Source organism: Phascolarctos cinereus, unplaced genomic scaffold (genome assembly GCF_003287225.1).
Source record: "Phascolarctos cinereus isolate Bilbo 61053 unplaced genomic scaffold, phaCin_HiC Scaffold_8;HRSCAF=390, whole genome shotgun sequence".
Taxonomy (NCBI): domain Eukaryota; kingdom Metazoa; phylum Chordata; class Mammalia; order Diprotodontia; family Phascolarctidae; genus Phascolarctos; species Phascolarctos cinereus.
In genome coordinates this window covers 25,312,444-25,334,474 of record NW_027556291.1, presented here as the reverse complement: position 1 = coordinate 25,334,474, position 22,031 = coordinate 25,312,444, and the positions used below count along the sequence as shown (strand labels likewise).

At 45.6% G+C, this 22,031-nt stretch overlaps 1 protein-coding gene across 2 annotated transcripts in view; it reads right to left on the bottom strand.

The window, feature by feature from the left end:
* Positions 1-22,031, bottom strand: part of CYSLTR1 (cysteinyl leukotriene receptor 1) — a 31,467-nt gene that overhangs the window by 4,739 nt on the left and 4,697 nt on the right. Inside the window, exon 1 of one of the 2 annotated variants that reach the window (XM_020964610.2) lies at positions 5,080-5,408. The exons of the other annotated variant lie outside the window; for it this stretch is intronic. The gene's annotated coding sequence lies outside the window, so the exon portion shown is untranslated. Of the gene's footprint in view, positions 1-5,079; positions 5,409-22,031 lie in introns of those variants that run through there. 2 annotated transcript variants of the gene reach the window in all.

Sequence of the window (22,031 nt, the reverse complement as noted above, 5' to 3'; positions counted from 1 at the left end):
ATTTGATAACGAGATAACTCCTGTCCAGAGAAACCAAGCCTAAGGTCACTTGGCTATCAGGATACAGTTAGCTGTATCCATGTGATCTATCACTAGTCCATCCCCTCATTTTCCAGTTAAGGAACCTAAGGTTTGCCTAGAGAGATGATGTGACTTGTCCAAGTCCACACATGGCCCAAATGGTAGAGTCAGGATTTGAATCCAAGTCTGCCCTCTGCCAGGGCTGGTGGAGAGTTGAGGTGGAAAGGGTGAGGGTAGAGGAAGGACACAGCAGAATGGAAACAGCTAAAACTTACATAGAATTGCAAAATTTGTCTGTTTATTATTAGCTATGCTACTTCAAGCAAGTCACTGGGTCTTAGTTTTCTCAGTGGTAAAGTAATGGCATTGGACCAGGTGATTTCTAAGATTGATTCCTTCTCCCTCTAAAGCAGGCTACCTGGTGAAGGCCAGCAAGGTACAAGGTTAAAAAGCTAAACCATTGGTCTGGTATTGAAGCTCTTGTCCTATGGAAAGAGGGTGTAAACATCCCCATTTGCCCCACATTGGAGACTTTATTTTGATATCAAAGATGACTCCTCTATGGGTTGTGATTATACTTCTCTCCAGGCCCACAGACATTGAGGGTGATGACTGAATCTGCCTGAACCTGGCCTTGGGAGCCTGTGGGAGAGCTAAGTTTTGGGGACTCAGAAACACGGACTCAAGCTCCTCAGAGGGAAGCCTGTGAGGACACCATGGTCAAAGAGATGGCAGGAGTGGAACGTGGGAGAATTCTGGTACTAAACCCACTGGAGAGAAGAAAGGGAACTCCCGGGCCATGAAGAGGAGACGCAGCCTGAGCAGGAGCCTAGCAGCAGAGCAGCAAGAGACAGGGCCATGGTATGGAAGGCCATGGCACAGAAGGACCGGGCCCTCTGTTAATACTGTGCTTCTATGGATAAGAGTAGATGACCAGAGAGGTTCCTGAGAAGGTGGGGGCTCACTGGAGGATGAGGGGTCAAGTTTCTCTGGACTCTAACCACTGGTCAGTAGTAGAAGTCTGTAGCACTACAAAGGGCCCTTATTTTAGAAACTCAGTGTTGTTCAGGACCCCCATTGCTACCTCCAGCCATTCTCTCTGGGGCTTTCTCAGCTTTGTCTACTCTGGCTTATAGAGGCATCTCTGAGTCGGGCTCAGGCATCAGACTAGCTATGAGTCTCAATGGGCTGGCTCAGTGTTCTCTCTAGAGCAAGAAAGACCAGTTCCAGGATGGAAGAGAGGCTCAAATGTGATGTCGATGTGGATGTTTATATAAGTCCATAAAGTTCAATGCCAGAAGGAGAGGCCTTGACCTTTAACATTATTGGCCTTGACCAGACAGACATCCTGGTCACACTCCCTGTAACCATTAGGGCAAATTAGGGTACTAATTTATTGCCTGAAATTCAGTTCATCCAGCTCTCCCATGGACTTTACTTTTATGTATAAATGATCTCTCAAAGCCACTAGTATAAGACAAAGAATTGGGAAGAAATCATCAGGGAAAAGTATCTGAGATGCCTTCTGGGCAAAATAGTGTAGTAAAGAGAGCCTCGGCCTTGGCATCAGGAGAAACCGAAATGTGAATCCTGCCCTGGACACATTGACTAGCTGAATGACCCTGGCCAAGTCACTTAACATTTCTAAGATTCTCTTCTCTAAAATGGGAATCTCAATCCTTGCCAGCAGGGTGTGTGGCGAGGATAAGCTGAAAGTGTACACATGCAGAAATACATTTCAACCTTAAAGAGAAGCAGGGACTGGTGCTGCCTTTCCCCAGCTCCAGCCGCTGGTTCCTGGTTGTTTCCCAGCTCCCTGACATGTTTGCCCTCTTGCTGCTATGGTAGGATGGAAAGTTTCAGGGGGATTAGCCACTCTCCGGTATTCTGGTGCCACTCACCCTCATCATTTGCATAGCTGCTAGAAAGCTGACTGTATTCAAGGCCCCCACAGTGAAAGCCCCCTGTTTCCTCACTAGGTGTTTACTCACTAGATGGCGCTATTGAGGTGGGTTTCCCCCCCATGCTACTTTTCTGCATGAAGACCCTCAATGGAAAGGTGTTCTATAATTACACAGAATTAGACAGTCTTACTGATCGTTTGAAAAGCCTTGGGGAGTTTCTGTTCCAAAGTCTTTTTAAACTTCACAAAACTTTGAGCTAGAGGCAGCCAAAATACTCGTTAGGGAAGTGGATAAAGGAGGAGCTTAATTACTCAATCCAGAGCTCCCAGGAGAGTCTGGAACCCATTTCACTCCAGGCCAGCTTGAAAGACTTCTCTGCCCCCACCTCAGAGGGGGCCAAGCAGAACAAATCTAACTAACCCTTCTTCCCCATGCCAATCCCTACAATACTTGAAGATGGTGATCACGTCCCTTCTCGACTTCCTTTTTCCAGGCTAAATATTCTCTCTGCCTTCAGTCAGTCTTCATATGATGTAGATGTAAGGCCCAGCACTCTCCTGGTTGTCCAAGATGTTCTTCAGCTTATCAAAATCTTTCTTAAAACAATACTCCAGCTGTGGAAATCTTGGATTACAATAAGAGAGGAATCAGGAGGCCATAGGCATCCTCTCCTCTGCCCTGGTCAGAGCACATCTGGAACAATGGATCTTCTGCTCTTGGAAGGCAACCAGGATGGTGAAGGGCCTCAAGTCCATTACATCTGAGGATTTGCTGAAGCAACCTGGGAGTGTTGAGCCTGCAGAAAAGACCTTCGTGACATGAGCTATCTTTCAGTATTTCGAGGTCTCTATCATATGACGAAGGACTCAGTCTTGTTGTTTGGCCCTGGAGCACAGAACAAGGGAAGGTGTAGAGCAGCAGATTTAGGCTTGGTGTTATGTTAACAAAACAAAACCAACCTCCTAATAATTAGAGCTGTCCCAAAGTAGAATGGATTGTCTAGGGAGGCAGTGGGTTCCCCTCATTGGGGTTCTTCAAGTGGCATTTGGATGGCCATTGGCTGGGTACATTGGAGGGAGGATTCTTTTTCTAGAATGAGTTGTATGACACTAGAGGGTTCCTTAAAACCCTTTCACCTCTGACACTCTGTGATGCATATGGGGCTTGCAGACCATCATAACCCTCAGATCTTTTTTTTATGGCAGCCTGGATTTGGTGCCAGGAGACAGGTTTGGTGCCCATCTGGGTCACTTCTTAGCTATGTCATCTTGGGCCCTTAGTTTACTCTAAAAAATAAAGGGATCAGAATCTACTTCCTAGGTGGTCGCTAAGGTCCTTTCTAGCTCTGAAGCCTAAGATTCATTGGCTACAACACTGAGTACCACAACAACCCCGTGTCAGGTTGCTGTTATTATTATAGTACAGATGGGAAAACTGAAACTCGGAAAGGTTAAATGACAAATTGCTTGCCCCTGTAGTCACCCCATTAGTTAGTGTAGGAGGTAGGATTTGAACCTGGATCTACTCATAGGTCTCAGTCCAGTCCCCACCCCCACTCTGTTCAACTTTTTAAGGGCCTGAAGTTTTCGGGTCTCAGGAGGATAGACACTAGAGAAGATGAGTAAATAACCAAATGCTTTTGGCTTTGTGCCAGGAGTCTGACCCTGTGATTATCTTGGTACAATTCTTAACATGGCTGCATGTGTGATCAGCTTGCAGTCCTAGAGAACTGCCTAGGGCAGTGAGAGGGTAAGTGACTTGGCCAGGGTCACACAGCTAGGATGTATTAGAGGCCAAGACTTCCTGACTTTCGGATCTGCCCTCTAGCTACCACACCATGCTGTTGGTCTCTTTATAAACGAGGCAAAGCCTCCTTTCCCAGGGATAATAATAAAAACAGCTCACATTTTTGATCACAGTCACAGGGTTAGGCTTCCAAGTTCATTTCTTATATATTGGTGGGACTCAGTAACCTTTCAGGTGTCTCCCAGCTTTAGATTTATGATCCTGTCAATTGCAGACTCTGGAGGTGGCTGGTACAGGGATTATTATCCCTATTCTATATATGAGGAAGCTGAGATTTACAGTGACTAGATACCAGAACCCCCTGAGCCGGCCAATATTATCCTAGCCTCCTCCTCTGCTGCTCATCGCCCCGCCCCCCCCTCTAAAAACCTATCTCTTAGCACTGTAATGGAAAAAAAAGAGAAGGAACAAACATTTGGGGAATTTTGAAGTACGTGATTTTAAATGGAATGGAATTAGGAGCCAAGGGAGATGAGAAAGCTGAGGCAGTGGCTGTCATGGAAGGGGCTGGGGCCTGGGAGGCAGCCAGCTTGGGCTGCAATCTCAGCTGAGCTCCTGACAAGCAATCACTGGATGAGTATTTATTTAAGCCCTTACTACGTGATCAGTTTTCTTATCTCGAAAATGAGGGAGTTGGGAGAAGGGTTTCTCTACAAAGTGGCTTACTTTCTAATGTTCTCATGGTCACTCGTGCAAAGTGCAAAACTGAAACCAACCTCAAGTGTACAGTGCACAACCAAATGGCAAAGGACCACTGCTCTGGCCTGTTTGCTTTGGAAAGGAATTGGTGGTAGGGGGATGTCCTGGGAAAGACATTGTGAAACCAGGTCAAGGGAAAAACACTGTCTCTACTCACTGAGCCATAAATTCCTGTTTGTGGGGTTTCAGCCTTGAGGTCAGAGCATAGAACATATTGGCAGATGAACAACCTTTGGTACCAGCTATCGGGGAAAGAAGTATTTGGTTTAGGGGGCACAATTGACGTTTCTCTACGAAGGGGCAGAGCCTGGCCTCCTGGCTTCAGAAACAAAGCTTTCTCTTCCACAACGGGCTGCTTCTCCTGTGGGTTCGGATGTTTCTTTATTACTATAACTTCATTTGGGAATTTGGCTGCAAATAGAGAAGCTTGAAGGCCCATATACTACTGAGGGCCTCCTGGCTTTCACTGGCAAGCCTCTTAAATCTGTTTTTAATGGATCGGTAAAGGTAAAGAAACAAGAAGACCACTAAAAGCTCCCCATTCCCTGAGGTTTACAAAGCACTTTCTTCCCAACACTCCTGTGGGTTAAGGAGTACAAGCATTATTACAGATGAGGGAGCTAGGGGTCAGAGCAGTTAAGAGACTTACCCAAGGTCACCCAGCTACTTAAATGTTGGTGCTGGGACTTGGACCCAGCTCTCCGGCCTCCCACACCAGGACTCTTTCCACTAGACTCCAAGCAGCCTCTGGGAATCCATTTTCCATCAGGTGGCAGACAGTGTGGAAAAGATGATTGTAGAGGGCTTTGCAAGGCTAAAAACAAATTTCTGCCTGCAAAGTTGAGGGATCCCTTCTTTGGCCACTGTCTTAATTTTCTCAGTTGTGCTCTGCCTGTGGTTCAGAGCTTGTGAGCTGGCACACTAGCCAAAGGCAACTCAAGCCGAAATCATACAGCTTAAAAGGAAGTGAGTTTGCTTAGACTCCTCTGGGGGAGGTCATGGGAGCTTGGCAGGCCTAAATACAGACGTGGGGGGGGGTGATGCTGAAATCAAAGAGCCACTACCATATTTAGGGTTCCCCAATAGGATTCTTGTCCCATTACTCTCCCCCCACACCCTCCTCCATTTCCCCATCACCAGGAGGAAGCTGAAAATGTTGATTGGAAAACATTCTGAGGACAATGACATCTGGGCAATTGGTTGTTTGAGTTTCCATCCAGATGTTTGGCCCTGTATGCACACAACCTTCGGTCCTTGGACCTGCTCTGTCAGTACACTAATAAATCTCCTTTAACTGTTTAGGTTTTTTTCCCATCACTTTCTATTTTTGAAGTTCTAAAGAACCAAAACTCAACAGTTCACAGAAGCAGCCTCTGTGCTAGTGGAAAACATCCTGAATTCCCAGATTGGTGACCTGGGGTCTAGTCTCATGTTGTTAAGAACTAGTGAAGTGAGATGCGAAATTTGGTCTAGTAATTCAAAGAAGGTGGAAATGACTTCCAGTTCAAGAAATCATGGAAAGCTTCCTGGAAGAGGTAGCATTTGAGACAGGCCTTGAACACGGTGGCTAGGAATTGGAAAGGCAGATTTGGGGTGGGCTGCAAGGACATTCCAAGTGGAAAGAGCATAGCAGTAGAAAAAAGTACATGGGCATATTTAGGCAAACAGCAAGGAGCCCTCCAACTGAAGATGAGTACTAAAAGATTGCCTTGTAAAGTCATGTTGCAACCAAACTGTGAAGAGGCATGAACACCAGAAAAAAGTTTAGATTTCATTAGGCAATGGGGAGCTATTGAAGAATTTTAAACAGAGTCACATAATAAGAACTGCACGTTAGGAAGATTGATTTGTCAGCTGAGTGTAGAGCAGACTGGACTGAGAGGAAAGACCAGAAAGGAGGCTGCTGCTGCAATAGTTTAGGTGGCAGGCCATAAAGAAAGGCCTGAGCTAGATAACTAGACCACTGGCACATGGAATGCAGAAAGGGGAAGACATACAAAATCGTCAGTTTAAAGATCCAGCACTGGAAGGACCCTTAGATTTTTCTCTAAGGACTACTCAGTGACTTACAGGTAGGGCGTGAGGTTGACGCTTTGGACTCAGGTGACTGGGAGGATTGTGAAGCTATTAATAGGAAGAGGTGAGGAGGAGGAGGTTTGGTGGAGGAAAATAATGAGTTTGATTTCCTGTCGTGTTGAGGGTGAGGAGCTAGTGGGCCCTCCAGGAAACAGATAACAAGGCAAGGATGAATGGCAGCTTAGGAAAGAAACCAGGGTTGGGGACAGGGACAAGGATTTTCAGCATGAGGGTGGGAGCTGGAGCTGGGAGACTTGAAAGGACTGCTGAGGCAGAGAACACAGAGAACAAAGGCTTGAGAAGGCCTGGGGGGCCCATCATGGGCTGAGGGCAGCAGGAAGGCTTCTGATGGCTGGGCTTTTTCCTTCTTTTGATTTTCTTTCTCACTCCTATTTGTTCTGCTCTTTGACCTTTAGCAGCCACACCCCATGCAATGGGATGGAGATGGGCTTCTTGGACTGTTGTCTCACAAGTTCATATGTATGTGTCTGTTACCCCAAATCAACAGATCTTAGATAGCTTGGTGTTCCAGTGGTGTGCCTGTAAATGTTTAACAACTGGCTCTCTGAAAAAATGCTATGCAGGACACACTTCTAAGTTGAACATCACTACCATTTTTTTCCATTACTCTCTTAAGTCTAGATATCAACAAAACAATTGAGTCCTTATTTGGAGCATTTGCTGATTTCTGAAGTGTAAATATTCACACTAACAGTTTAACAATTGACTCTTGACAGCTAGTTTGAACTCAGCTCTAGCACATCCCTGTCCTTAAAACACCTGACATTGGGGCATTTATGTACATAGAAGATTCTCAGGAAAAATTTGTTGAATATTGAATAAGTAAGGCTCCTTTCTAATATGGAGACCATTAATCAAAGTCTAGCTGCTTATGTATGGAGAAAAAGAACTTCAGGGTTGGCACAGTTTCCTCATCAGCTAAGTGCAGATGATACCTCCTTGCTTTCTCCCATGGCATGGGATGGCATGAGAAAGAAAACTTATGAAACTTTAGGATTCACCTACAAAAGGTACTCCATGCCTACCTAAGAAGCATAAGCTAGTAGATTCCCACGTTTCAGTACCAAATGGACTGCCCAGTCATGCTCAGCCCAAACTTTGAATGGACAGAAGGGTAGGTGATTAGACGATCATAGGCCAAGAGCTGGAAGGGACTCAGTGCTACAGCTTATAGTGGGATTCTAGTGGGCTAGGATGGAGATAGGAAGGAAGAGTGAATAAGTCAATCACTCAATCAACAAGCATTTATAAAGTGTTCATTATGCCACAGGCACTGTGCTAAGCTCTGGGGATACAAAGAAGGGCAAAAAAAAGTCCCTGCCCTCGAGGAGCTCACATTCTAATAGGGAAGACAACATGCAAACAATTGTGAGCATACTAAAACATATACAGGAAAGATGGATGGTTACATCAGAGAGGAAGACATTAGTGACTGGGGGCTGGGAAGGGTCTCCTGCAGACGGTAGAATTTGAGCCCAGTCTCAAAGGAAGTCAGGAGACAGAGGTGTGGAGGGAGAGCATTCCAGGTTTTGGGAACCCAAAAAGGAATGAAGTCAGGAGATGAAGTGTCCCGGTCAAGGAAAAGCTTGATCCTAGAGCATATGGAGGGGTTAGAAGACTGGAAAAGTAGTTAGGAGTTAGGTTTTGAAGGGTTTTATGTGCCAAGTAGAAAAGTTGATATCTGATCCTGGAGGAAATGGAGCAATTGGAGCTTGCTGAGTTGGGGAAGGGATTACATGGGTAGACCTGCACTTCAGGAAAATAACTTTGACAGTAGACTGAAGGATGTTTTGGAATAGGGAGAGACTTGAGGCAGGGAAACCAGTAAGGTGGCTATTCTAATAGTTCAGGTAAGAGGTGATGAGGGCCTAAATTAGGGTAGTAACTATACGAGTGGAAAGGAGATGTATATAAGAGGTGGGAAAAGATCTGGGAACAAATTGGATATGGGGGGTGAACGAGACTGAGGAGTCAAGGATGACATCAAAGTTGTGAACCTTCAGGATAGTGAAGATGGTGGTGCTCTTAACAGTAATAGGGAAGTTTAGAAGAGAGGAAGGTTTTGGCAGAAAGATAATGAGTTCTGTTTTGGACATGTTGAGTTTGAAGTGTCTATGAGACACATAGTTTTAGATCCAAGAGGCAGCTGGGTATGCAGGACTGGAGGTGAGGGGAGAGATGAGGACTATATTTGGGAATCACTTCTGCAGAGAGATAAGTGAACACCAGGGAGCTGACCAGATCACCAAGTGAGATGGTACAGAGAGAAAGGAGACAAGGGCCCAGAACAGAGCCTTAAAGGATACCTACACTTAGTGGACATGACATAGATGAAGAACCAATAAAAGAGATTGAAAAAGAGCAGTCAGACACATCGAACCACAAAAAAGCAGTGTCACGGTGACCCAGAAAGGTCAGAAGTATGAGGATTGCTAGGAGGCCATTAGATATGGCAATTAAGAGATCATTAAAGAAATCAGTTTCAGCTGGCACTCAGTAAATGCTGCAGTGCTCCATAGCAAAGAGCCCTGGGTTTGCAATGCAGAGGACCTGGGGTTACATTGTGAGGTTGGCCAAATCATTTTACTCCTCTGGGACTCAGTTTCCTCTACTGTAAAATGAGAGAGCTGGGACTAGGGATGATCTCTAAGGTCCCTTCCAGCTCTGGATCCTACAGCTATGTGCTGTCCTTGCCCACAAAGTTCGCTGCCCCAAACTGTATGGCTCCCATTCCAATGAGGGCTTTTGGGTGAGTGGGAATGAGGAGGTCTAAAAACATCTCACAGCTTTCTCCCTGGGTTGGCTTGAGGCCCCCTGGCCGGCCTCCTTTGGCTCCACTTTCAGTTGTTTCCTTGGTTCAGAGGATGCTCTCTTTGGACTGTTGATCTGTTCTCATCTCACATTCAACAGTCAGTCTTCTCGAGTCCCTGAGAACCCATTGGCATTCTAAGCAGATGAAGACCCAATTTCCACTATATTGGACTTTTGGTATGGAATTGCCCCATAGTTACATAGGATGGGAATCACTTTATTAGATTTCACTAAAGCTTGCTCCAGGCTGACTTGGTGGCTTATGTGTGTTCCCAACTGGCCTAAAGGACACAGGGCTTTAGTCTGCTGTTTATAAAGACTTATACCTTTTGCTTCTGAATGAAGCAATTTTCTGAAGTTTCATAAACAAGGAATGATATGATTAGAGATTTAGACCTTAGAAGTCACCAAGTTCAATACCTTCATTTTATAGATGAGGAGACTGAGGCACAGAAAGTTTACAGGACTTGCTTAAGGTCTTCCCATGCATTCTGCTGAGTGTAGGTCGATATCACCTTTGCCTTGGCAAGGGTGGAGCAGGTAGAATAGATTCTGGTCTGTAAGGTCTTTGGACAGAAGTAATTCATGGATGGAAAATTGTTGAGGCCCATTATGGTAGACAGTGAGGTTAAATTCTGCCCCAAGCTGCTTTTCTCTTAAGCAAGTGAGAGTTGAATCAGATTACTTCTTTACAGAGCTCAGGTTCTAACTGCAGATTTGTACAGGCTGCAGAAAGCCTAGTAGGCTTAGCTTTAGGCTGAACTTCACAAAGTAAGAGTCAGACATTTATAATGATGTAGTGTCATGGATAGAATGCCAGACTTGAAATTGGGAAGCCCTGGGTTTTGAATCCTATCTCCAGACACTTACTTGGTTATGTGATCTTGGGAAAGTCACTTAATGTCTCAGCCTCAGTTTCCTTACTTGTAAAACGGGGATGATAATACCTCCTTCACAGGTCTACTGGAGAATCAAATGAGATGAGGTGTATATAGTGCATATAAACTGCTTGTAAATTTGAAGCTAGTGTGAGCTATTGATATCTAGAGGGACTCCTTGTTACATTTGGATTCTTTGCTGAACATACTTCACAATAGTAGCAAATACCTTTGGCTAGCCCACATCTCCCTTTTTCCTGCCTTGCTTGATATTAATAATCAGAGTCTAGTCAATGAAAAAGTCATCTCTTTTGTTTTATATTTCAAGTGATTTTGTATGATTTTTACATTTGCAAGGGAGACACCTTATTGGAGGAGATCCTTATGTTGATTATATCAAATCTAAATGCAAGAAGTGGGGGGGGGGAGGGAGGGGAAGGGAATAAACATTTATATAGAACCTACTATGTGCCAGGCACGTGCTAAGTGCTCTAGAAAATGATCTCATTTGTGGGATAAACTCAGAATCACTCAAAAGAGCTTGGCCTAAGTATCTACTTAGGAATAACTTGTGGATGAAGTTGGTTGGACAACCCATACATTTAGTTAATACATATATCTTGGACATAAGCTAGGCCCAGAATTGAACAGGAGGAGTTGTTGAACAGGCTAGACTGCCTTTGGGAAATGACAGTGGTTTTGGCGACCCCCAATCTGGCCCCTGAAGCAAAGGATCATCTTTCTTTTAGGATCAGTATTCTTCCAGTGATGCTTGAAGGCTATGAGTAATGCATCTACAAGTCACTCAGAGGACAATGGAGAAGTACAGGCATGAGGGGGTTGTAACACATCACCAACAAAGGAAGTCATCAAGAGGAGGTGTGAAAGATGTCATTAGAGAGAAAGAGGAAGTGAGACAATTAGATAGGAGAGTGAGGGATAAACAATGGCCAAGCTCAAAGGCAATGACCCCCGCCCCCCATGGAGGATTTGTGGCAGGTCGTAGACAAGAATCACATAGGAGAAGAAGGTTGTGGTCTGCATCGCTGAAGGGAATCCCCATGCTGAGATTTCAAAGGCATTAAAATCCGTCTGCCAGAGACTCACAGCTTTCTTTTCTTCCTTGAGTTGATTTCTTTTGGCTTTACAAATTGGAGCTTCCTCACTTCTGGCGGCTGTTAATCTAGTAACCAAGGCTAGAAGCCCAAATGTCATCTCTGGCTCTTCTGTCTCCTTTGTCCCCCATCTCCCACCTCTGTTGTCCAACTGTACCATGCTTATCTGCTTGGCTTGGCTTTAACATTTATTATCTGATTGGCTCCTGTGGCTTCTGGTAGGCACTCACTCCATGCTTTTTGGACTATGTCCTTCGGACAAGGTGTCCCGTAATGGGTCAGCCTTATTGCGACAAGCATTTCATTAATGGTGGAGCATCAGCCTACTTAGTGAGCTTAGGAGATGGGGAGAAGCCGCAGTAGACATGGGAGAGCCCCCTTAAAGTGCTAGAGAAACATGAGTAGTCATTGCTGTTATAATAATAAAGTGGTTTATGCACACTGGCAGTTGCTTCAAAAGAGCTAAAGGGGCAGCTTAGAGTGTTGGCAGAAGTAGCTTAGAGAAGAAGAAAGTCAGTGGGTCTCCAGAGCCATCCTAGGGGCAGGGCACCTTGCCCAGCTAACTCTGGACCCCTAGGCAGCCTGGGAGGCTAGAGAGAATAGGAATTCACTCAAGGGACCCAAACTGCCTTGTCCTGACTTCCTGCCACTGGGACCTAGAGCCTAGAAACATTAATATCTCTCCCCCAAGGCTCCTCTGTCCCATCATCCCTCTCATCATGACAATAAACTGCACATTCCACTGTGGGATTCTGTTTGAGCCATTGAAATCCCAGAGTCTCGGTACTTTTCAGTCTTCTTCTTTTAAAGTGTTATACACACTAAATTTTCCATTCCCTTAAAAGCCCCAAGTGGAACTGTTCTGCCTCAGGGCTCTCAGCCAGTCCCAAGAACCCAATTTAGGGGAAAGGGCAGCTTTTGTTGAGGGACCACAAAATGTGAGTTGATCAGTCTCTCTCTCCCCTCGGACTTAGCACTCTCTTAGAAAAAGTCCCTTTGACTTTGGAGTTTCATTCTCACAAGACTGGATGAGAAAGTATCTTTTGAGTCTAAATTTGGGGAGCTGACATTACTGCTGATCCTCTGGTGGAGAAAAGCAAATGAAACACCCTCTTCTGGTGAAAAAAAAAAGGCCTCACCAGTTTAGGGGTATCAGTTGGTTCAAGGAATCAAAAGGTCTGTCTGAAAGAGCCAGTGTTGACACAAGGGGATATTTCTGACCAAGAACAAGGAGATGAGTGAAAAATAGACATTGAACTATGTTTTTTAAGCTATGAGGAATTAGTAAAAAAAAATTAAATCGAGAAGGGGGAACATAGAGTTTATTTTGAGGCCAGTTTTTTTCTGCTTTTAAAACATAATAGCTTTCTGAGAGCCAAGACATGGGGGTGCCCCAATTGGAAAGAGCCCAAGGTTTGGAGCCTCGGGACCCGCCGCTCCCCGTCTAGATGACCTTGGGTAAGTTACTTGAGCTCTCTGGGCCTCAGTTTCCTCATGTGTAAAATAAAGGGATTGGAGAAACAGAAGGTCAATATGTCCCCGGTACCACGTTAGGGAGAAGATGACCTGACCAGGTATCTCTAGGCCCTTAGGCATCCTGGCAGCCTAGGAGTTGGAGGCCCCAACTGCTTTACCCTGATTCCACACTCACCAGGCAGAGAGGCCAGAGGCAGGACAATCCCACTAGGACTTTTGAAATTAGTATATAGTTAACCTTTTTCAAAAGTAGGCTGAAAAACACTCCAACTCCAGGATCTCCTTGCCTCATATACAATCCTACCATGAGATTTATGGTTTATTATAATGATGGGAGGGATAATGGGAGGGAGAAACCTCAAGGGAGATGTTAACATTTCTGTGCTCCAGAGGGGCCACTCATACCACAGGCCCAGGAGGCTGCTTGGTGAGCATGGAATCAGGGCATGAAATATGGTCTTTTGAATGAACCTCTAGCATCCATTCCAGCTCTGGGTCTGTGAACTGCCCAAGGCCTGCTCAAATCACAGAGCTAATAAATAACTAATAACCGGAGAAACCAAGTCAAAAATGTTTATTAAATGCTTCTTATGTGCAAAGTCCTATGCTAGGGCCTTGGGGACAAAAAGACAAGGAGGGACCAGATAGGCTGTGCCTTCAGGTTACTGACATTCTTCGGGAAGGATACGACTTGTATAGATACGATGCATAGAGATAAGGTAGACTCTAGAGAGACATTATCACCAACTGGGGTTAGCAGGAAAGGTTTCATGGAGGAGGTGGCAGCTGAGTTGGGCCTTGAAGGAAGAAAAGAACTCTATGAGGTGGAGAGGAGGAAGAGGGAGGGAATTCCTGGCCTGGGCGATACCTTGTATGAATGAATGGAAGCTAGAGATGCTGTGCTGAGGAACAGCTAGCAGGTAACTTTGGTAGACTCTTCCAGTTCAAGTCTCCTTGCTACAGTGAGCATTATTTGGACATAGGAGGTTTTATTTAAAGCCCATTAAGATAATTAATTTGGTATGAGCTAGTAGTGTGCCTCATTGAACAAGTCATGTAAAGAGATTTGCAGTGCTTTTGATATGACCATCTTTTTTTTCTTCTTCTTCTTCTTCTGTTGTTGTTTTGATGACTGACCTTTGAACCGAAGAGGCACTGTGGAGGTGTGAAAAGCAGAATGGGCTTGAAGCCAAAATACTGGAGTTTGAGCCCTAGCCCTACCGCTCATTTGTGACTCTGCACAAAGTACTTAACCATTTTGAGCCTCAGTTTCCATAAGATGGACATAATAGTCCATTCTCTGCCAATTTCTCCAGGACTGTGAAGTTCAAATGAGATCATGGCTGTAAAGTCCTATAGAAACAGGTGAGCGATTATGATCTCGGTGTATTCCAGGTAGCATGGTATGGTGGACAAAATGCTAGATTTGGAGCCAGGGAAACCTGGGTTCAAGTGTTGCCTATGACACTAGCTGTGTGATTCTGGGCAAGTTCCTTAACCACTCATTGTGATCTGTGTTGGCAGAGGAAGCATCCCAACCAACAAGATTCAAGATCATTCCCATATGGTCTTTGGCTATAATCCAGGAAATTGAGCAATTACCAGAGGGCTAAGGATGGCATCCTTTCTTACCCATTTCTCACTCAAGCAAAATCATCAATCAATCAGTCCGATAGTGGACTATGATTCCAAGTGGGCGAAACTAAAATCAACAGCTGCATCTAAGCCTTAAGCTTCTTGAGGGAGGGTGCCCTGGGCTAGAGGTCAGAGGACCTGAGTTCAAGTCCCATTTCTGCCATCCTCTAGCTTTGTGACATTGGAAAAGTGTCAGATTCCTTATCTGTAAGACAAGGAGGTTGGACTATCTTTTTTCTAACTTGAGAATTTCTTCTTTGTTTTTCCTCTCTCTCATATCTGCACCTCCCCCCCCCCCCAACTCATCTCTTTTCCCACAATGGCTAGGACGGTGCTCTGTGGTCATTCACAGTCAATGCTGTTGGCTGACCCATGGTTAATGAGGATGGTGGCAGAATAGTGAATGAGGGGAGGTTTGCACTGAAGCCAAGTATTTTAGGGCTGGAAGTAATCTTAATTGCCACCAAGTTCAACATGGTCCCTTCCCGCAAGAGAATACCCACTCTTTGGTTAGATGGGGAAACAGGTCCAAGGAGAAGTGACTTTGCCCAAGTCAGGTAGTATGGTGGTTAATGGCACAGCTGGAAGTAGAACCCCTGCTTTCTGCCTCTTGGTCTAATGTTCTTTCCACTTTCCACCTCTGAGCCCTATTAGCTGCCATATCTATAAAAAACAGGAGCTAGTAATCCTGGCTCTACCAGTCCTCACAGAGTCACTGGGAGGAAAGCACTTTGCAAATTGTAAAGCATGACAATTTCAAGAAAGCTCTCATTATGCTTCATTTCACTCCCCTGTCTCAGGCCACACTTCCTCCACAGCCTCCTGGCCAATGGCCTTGACTACCCCTCTCTTCAGGGATGGAAGGGTGAACTCTGAATTCACTCTGCCATTGTTCCTAGATGGGATGTGCCAATCTATTTACTTCTCAATGACCTCATTCGCCATTCTAATAACAAAATGGCCCCCCCAAGAATTTAAGCTCTTAGAAGGTGAGAACTATTTTTGGGTTTTTTATTTGTGTCCCCAGCACTTAGCACTGTGTTTGGCGCATAGACCTTAATAGATTTTCATTGATTCATTCATTCATCATACAAATGCATATTGCGATTTCTAACATGCTGCCTCCCATCTAGACACTTTCTCTTGGCCTGCCTTAAGACCCATGACTGAAATTTTGAAAAAGGTTGGCTGGGGTTGCCGCTTCTGTGAGTTTTATGCAACCCCGAGATTCAGTTCTTAGCCCTCAACTTTCCTCTCTCCACACTCCCTTGGAGATCTTTTCCCCTATCCTAGCTTTAACAACAGTCTCTACGTAGCTGCTTCTCTAGGTCGACATCTGCAGTTCCAAATTTACATCTGCCGAGCTCCAGACCCATCATTTCCTATTGTACGTTTTCATACCAATGACCTGGTGTCATTTGAAACTCAACACGAAATGCTCTGTTAAGCTGTAAGTTTTTACTAAGTAAGAAAACAACCTGAATGTGGAGAAGAAGGCAAGGGGGTAGGAGTCAGTGCAGAAATACGAGCTACTATTATGGAGCAATTGAAAGGCATAAAGCAGAGGTTCTTCATGTGGGCAGATTTCAGGAAGTCCATGAACTTGGTGAGGAAAAGCAATCTTGATTTCCATTACCTCTAACCGAAATTTAGCATTTCTTTCAATGATGAAATGTAGGCAACAACCACAGTAGAATTAGTAGTAGGTTAGTGAAAATAAAGATGTCATTTTCTTTCTGAGTTCACAGACTCCCTGAAATTCACCAATAGAAATCATAGATATTTTCATATCCCATTAAAATTGCTGTAGATATCTTGAAAGAGAGTTCATGTTCACCACTACTTTGAAATCATTATTAGACCTGCTACTAGCTTGGGGTCTTCCTGTCTACAGAGCTGCTGAGGCATAGCTACTCGGCAAGTTTCACCAGCCTGCACAAAGAAATGGGGTCCATGACCCCAAATGGGTAAGAAGCCTTTGTCTAAGGCAGGAGTGGGGAACCCTTGGCCTTGAGGCCACATGTGGCCTTCTAGATCTTTAAGTGAGGCCTTTTGACTGAATCCAAATTTTACAGAACAAATCAAAAGGATTTAGAGTTAGGGTTAGAGTCTATAAAATTTGGATTCGGTCAAAAGGCCTCACTTAAGGATCTAGAAGGCCACATGTGGCCTCAAGGCCAAGGGTTCCCCACTCCTGGAGGGATAAATGATTTTATTCCTTCGTTTAATAGAGATTGGAGGGCCCCTGAGAGCTGGGTGCTGGCCTGGCTGTCCCCTAAGCCCAGACTGCTCTCCCCCTCCTCACCTCTGCTTCCTGGCTTCCTTCAAGATTCAGCTCAAATCCCACTTGCTGCAAGAGGCCTTTCCAGGTCCCTGTTCCCTCCCTCCTCCCCTGCCCCTATTCTTGCCCTCGGAAATGATCTCCCATTTGTACCGTCTAGGCCTCACAGGCACGTTGCTGTTAGTACATCATCTCTCCCTTTGGAATGAGGGCTCCTTGGGGGGGTATCTATGCCCTTTCTAGCCACATTTAGTACTTGGTAAATGATTTCGGATTGACTGATTGACATCTGTAGGAGGGTGGAGTTATACAGAATTCTGAAAATAGTTTAAAACATTAAAAAAGACTAAGGAGATGTCCTGGTAGAGGATTAGGTGTCTTGGATATTTAGAAGACACTGGAGAATTATACCTAGAAGGAAGAGAGCGAAGGAGACAGAGTCCTGGGTTTAGAAAGGAAGAGCAGAAGCTGGCGAGATCATGGCAAAGACAATAGTGGATGCAGCCTACTGGGGCCTGTACAAAATCCACAGACCTAGGATGTGGTTGTCTGAGAGCAGACCCTGGGTGAGACTGATGGCTGTTTCTGGATCTGCGACCACAGCTTGGTGGTGAGGAAAGGCGTGGTTCAGCACAGCACCATGTGTTTCAGCTTCACATCCCATTTGACTGCCCACCTAGGCCGTCTCACCACCTTCCTGTCCATGGGGATGAGCTGCTCTTCCCTACCTGGACCAGCACCCTCCACACCAGACATGAACCATGCACCTCCATATGCAGGTCTTCCTGAATCTATGCTCTAGTTCCTAGAGAAATTAATCTAGTCCTTTTTGGAGTTCCTGTCCTAGGGCCCCAACCCAGTTGCCTGGTCACTCCAACTAGCCCAGGTAGCCTGCTACATCCCCTGACTGGCCCTAGGCACTAAATCAGGCTTCAGGTCTGCATTCGTTCCCATTTAGTCGTCCACCTGGGCCGTGTCTCCATTTGCTTTCCCTCCCTGGTTATCATTCTCCTTCCTTATTAGGATGTAAGCTCCTTGAGGACATGGGATGTCTCTGTTTCTCTCTTATATCTATCTAGATCACCAGTACTTAACAGTACCTGACACACAGGAACCATCACTTGCTTTTTCATTTATTTCTATGGCAGAAAGCAGGTTGGTTTTGGATTCAAAGCACTAGGGGTAAGATCAGGGGCATGGTGGATGAAGAGCTGCCCTGAAAGCCCAGAACACTGGGGTCCAGTCTAGCCTGTGACACACGGTGGCTGTGTGGCCTTGGACAAGTCACTGAGCCTCACAATGCTCTAGGCAAATTTCTAAGACAAAGTTGCAGAGAAGACGCTGGCTGGCATTGGTAGTGGGAGTTTCCTGACCAGGGGGTGCTGCGTATTAGTGGAATCACAGGTCCAGCCCCTATGCCTAGAGCATGAGGCCATCTAGTTTTCTAATGTTTATTTAACTGTTTTGTCACACAGAATGCCCCTCAGTCACTGGCATCATAAACATTCTGCTACCCCGAACAGCCATCCATGCCCCAGCCTGAACGTTCTGGGTGGAACTGACCTTTTTGCTAACCTCTTGGTAATTTTCCATGAGCAAGAGAGCTTTGAGGGCCCATGATGGATCCCCACCTACCTTTGAAATGTTTCAGTCTGGAATTTGTCCAAGCGTCTCGCCTCAGGAGAGGTGCGAGGTAGAACCTGCCTTCAACCCAAGCAGGTGGCTCTGGGGACTCAGAGCTCCGATTGTAGCTACCAGCAGCCAGCCCCATTTCAGTTAAAGTGTCAAAGGCCAATCACCACACAGTCACAAGTCTAGCTTGGTGCTTGGCCTCTAGTAGATACTTAAATTATAGACTCAGAGACTTGCTCTGAAATTTGCCAAGGTCCCTCCCAACTCCAGATGGCATCATCCTAAGGGTGTGGTAAACAGAGACAAGGGATCTGCCGGATGGTCTTGGGCAAGTCACTTCACTTCTCTGTCATTAATCAGTTTCTTCCTCTGTAAAAGGGGTGGGGCTAGGGTTTGATTAGATAAGCTCTAAGATCTCTTCTACCTCTGAAACATCAGAGTTATATGAAATGGATCTGAAACTTTAAAAAGACATATACATACTTCAGAGCTCTCAAAGATGACAATCTTAGTTCATGTTTTCTTTTCTGGAAAAAAGGGATAAGGGAAGAGGACTAGAATCAGAAAGGCCTAAATTCAAATTCTACCTCAGATACTTGCTTGCCTTGTGACTCCAGGCAGATCACTTAAGCTCTGTAAGCCTCAGTTTCCTCATTTGAAAAATGGGGCTAATAATAGCACCGACCTCATAGGATTGTTGTGAGGATCCAGTGAAATAATTTTTGTACGGCACTTTGCTAACTTTCGATCTATTCAGAAAGGGTTAGCCAAGACCGCTGCTATCCTGCCACTCTTTCTTTCCCTTCCTCCTGAACTGCTGGCAAAGGAAACAGCAAATACAGCCTTTGGGAACACTTTAAAAAGAACCACTTATCTGCCCCTGGGCCTTGGAACGCCTGACATCCTCGTGCTGCATAACTCTGCAAGACCGATTATCTGATTATTGTCCCTGTTTTACAGAGAGAACAATGGGGTAATTAGGCTAGATAGACCATGAGATAGAAAGGTGCTGAAGGCCAGCACATCTTCACCAATCTCCTGCTCCTGCCACTGCCATCAGAGGGCCAGATCAGAGCAGGCCAGGAGCTTGTTCTGGGCAGGGGTAGAATTTCAGGGAACAGAGACAGAGTCTCACATGCCTAAGTTGCTCTGACTACAGGGCTTATTGTAGAGATCTACAAACCGCAAGGAGGAGGCAAGAAGACCTGGTTAGATCTCTGGTCTACCTCACTGCATCTGTTGGCCCCCCTCCTTTGTCTGGCCTGCGGAAATAAGGTTACCCATGTCATTGCGTTCAGAAGGTTGCCTCTATCTAGGGAATGATAACTCAATCACTCAAATGGCCCACAGATCTCAGGGGCCGTAGGGTTTTATACCGAGGTAGACAAAGGGAACAAAACCCCAATCTGGCGTATGTCAGATAAGGTTAATAAGATAACAGAGAGTGGTCAGCATTCCTCTGGACTCATAGGCCATGCCTATGGATAGTTAGCAGTCTCTAACCATACCTCTCTTCCTCAGAGTAAACTGGGCCGATTTAACTAGCCTGCATCATTGGACATTTACTCTAGTCCCTTCATTTTACAAATGAGCAAAGTGAGGCTGAAAGGTTAAGAGACTTACCTAAGGTCACATAGCTATTGTGTGGCAGAGCTGGCACGTGAACTCAAGTCTTCTGATACAGAAGACTTTGTTGCCTCGAGGATGTGGGCTTAGGACAACTCATTCAGTAATTTTGAGTGAAAAAGTCGTGGAGCAAGAAGGTAGTCCTTGAAAGTAAGGAGAGGAGGTAAACCAGATTTCTTTGGAGCCAAGAAATCCTACCTGGTGAAAGGCAAAGTGGGAAGGCCCAGGGGCTAGGAGGCACTCATGTACCTGGGACAAGTCTTTTCCCCCTCTTTGAAGCAGAACTTCCTTAGCTATGGATAAAGCCCTTTCCAAAATTCACATTGTATATACTCTGTGATAAAACCCACTTTTCTCTGGTGACTCTGAAGCTCAAATCACTCCAACTTTAGAGACAGGAAGCATCCTCTAAACACACTGTCATGTTGGAGTATGTCCAAGGCAAGCCACTGGGATGGGACTTGAAACCATGCCATGGGACTATCAAATTCAAGGATGTTTAGTCTAGAAAAGACAAGATTTAGGGGAGGCACAACAGCTGTCTATCTGGAATGCATTAAAGTGGAAGCAGGATGGTTGCTGTTCAGCGGTTCAGCCATGTCAGACTCTGTTGTCCGTGGGGTGTTCTTGCCAAAGATACTGGAGTGGTTTTGTCATTTCCTTCTCCACTGGGGCCCCATTTTACAGATGAGGAACTGAGGCAAATAGGGTTTAGGTGACTTGCCTAGGGTCACATAGCCAGTAAGTATCTGAGGTCAAATTGGACTCAGATCTTCCTGACTCTAGGTAGTGCTCTATCCACTGAGCCACCTCATTTATTAGGATCCAGAGCTAGAAGCAATGGGTAGAAGTGGCAAAAGGACAGATTTCAGCTCTATGTGGGGGAACATTTCCAAATAATCAGAGCTTTTCAAAAGGGGGTAGTGAGTTCCTTATCACTGGAGGTCTTCAAGCAGAATCTGAATGAGTACTTATGAAGCATATTGGAGAGGGGATTCCTTCTTAGGCATGGGGTTGCCCTAGATGCCCTCTGAGGTCTCTTCTATGTTGAAATTGTGAATTCTTGAAAAATGAGCCAAAGACCCCTATAAAATTGGTCTTAACAAAACAAGAAAACCTACCACTTGGCCTCTTTGTATCCTAGCTTCCAATATGCATTAAGGCTAAAGCCTGGAATGATGCTTGGAGAGAATCAGGTGCCCAAATTCCTACAGAGAGGAGGTAGAACTCTGATTCTCCTTCCTTCCTTGCACAGGCATCTTGATATTTAACTTGGACATAACCTGCGGGAGGGGCACAAGCCCCAGACACAAAGACTACCTGCCTAAGTCATCTCCCCTGCCTTATAGCGTGGAGGACACGCAAAGATACCTGCCCTGCTTCTCTTGGCAACCTTTTTTTTTTTTTTTAGGCAATTGGGGTTAAGTGAGTTGCCCAGGGTCACACAGCTAGTAAGTATCAAGTGTCTGAGGCCTGATTTGAACTCAGGTCCTCCTGACTTCAGGGCTAGTGCTCTATCCACTGCACCACCTAGCTGCCCCACCCTGCTTCTCTTGGGGGAAGCTACAGCACACACGGGCTGACCCAATTACTGGGATTGGTAGTTTTGCTTAACTGTTTTTCTCTGTTATAGGGGAGGGCTTTGTGGAATGGGAAGGACTCTGGAAAATGTCTGTGGCATAAAAAATAAAAGGCATCAATACAAATGCAAAAACCATACAAAGCAAGGCAGTGACCTCATGACCAAGGCCAGTCTTACTTTGGAGCAGGTGGGGGCTGAGAGGCCCTGGGAAAGGCCCTTGGCTGCCCAGTTGCTCCCTGACCAGCATGTGGATGCCTGAAATCCCTTCAGGTGGCCATAAAGCCCTTCCTTCCTCCTCGGGTTTAGAATTCTGATGTCTCCAGACAAGGGGAGCAGCGGCTTCACATCCACTGGGCTTGTTAGACCTCCTCTGAGGGCGGGTTTGAGCAGGAAGGGGAAGAAGCTGAGATGGAGGGGTGGGCTGGAGGGCAAGGATGGCGATTGTGGGGCAGGGGTGGGGTAGGGGTG